A 1,066-nucleotide genomic window follows, 5' to 3' on the forward strand; every position below is an offset into this window, starting at 1 on the left:
GATCCCAGTATCATCAAAGTAAAACGCCAAAATCATAAGTGGCCCAGTTCCTCTTGTTTCACCTTTATTTTTGCTGTAGAAGGTGGCTGGAGAAATAAATGGAGAAAGACCCTGCCCTGTGCTGGAGCCTCGTGCAGCACCCAGGTGATGCAAATGCAAACTCGGCCCTCCGGTGCAGCTTTTATTCATCTTTTGAATGAATTGAAGCGCAAATGTGCCAGGGCAGTGCCTCCCTCTGAGCCAGAGGGGCTCAGCACACTCCTGCTTTCCTTGGCCTTTCCTTGAGCCGGAGCCTGGGTGGGTGGGGGAGCTGAAGGGAAAGGATTACAGGGGTTTGTTCTGGGCTGTCACAGGGAGAAAATCCCTGTCTGGCTGCCAGATGCATTAAACTCCTGATCTCCCCATGGCACGAAATTATCACTGGCATTAAATCTACGCTAATTCAGCCCTCAGCAAGGGGAGGTGATTGAACCCAGAACCTTTTCCAATGTCATTCACAAGCCCTAATTAGAGAAATGCTCCTCTGCTCCCTTCACGTTCCATTAGTAGAGGTATTATTTTAAAATGTATTATTCATATTAATTAGGCAGAATGAGGATAACAAGTTATAGAGAATGAGGAACTGTGCTCAGACATGCCTGGTCCCACTTCATTTTCTTGGAGAAACACTAAACTCACGTTACAAAGGTTGGTGCTCAGTGTTAATAATGGAAACAGCACAAAAATGTTCTAAGATGACCATTAATTGTAACGCATAAAATTTCAACCAACTGAAGAGCAAGTTTTTTTCTCCTTTGTGCTCCTCCCTCACACTTCTGGAAAATCAGAATTTCCACCAATGAAAAAAATTCCTGTTGGAAACATGGCCTGACATCATCAGAGCAAGTCAAGGAACGCCACAGAAACACAAAAATGCAGGAAATACCTGAATTGTGCTGAGAATGCAGCCGTGTTTTATATGGAGTAGGACTTGCAGAGCATTTTTATGTACAGGTCAAGAACACTTTTGTAGAGAAATAAGTCTGTATTCTATCACAGGCCTTTCCATACGTGCTTGGAAAGGTTC

The sequence above is a fragment of the Corvus brachyrhynchos genome, unplaced genomic scaffold (genome assembly GCF_000691975.1).
Source record: "Corvus brachyrhynchos isolate BGI_N302 unplaced genomic scaffold, ASM69197v1 scaffold150, whole genome shotgun sequence".
Lineage (NCBI taxonomy): Eukaryota > Metazoa > Chordata > Aves > Passeriformes > Corvidae > Corvus > Corvus brachyrhynchos.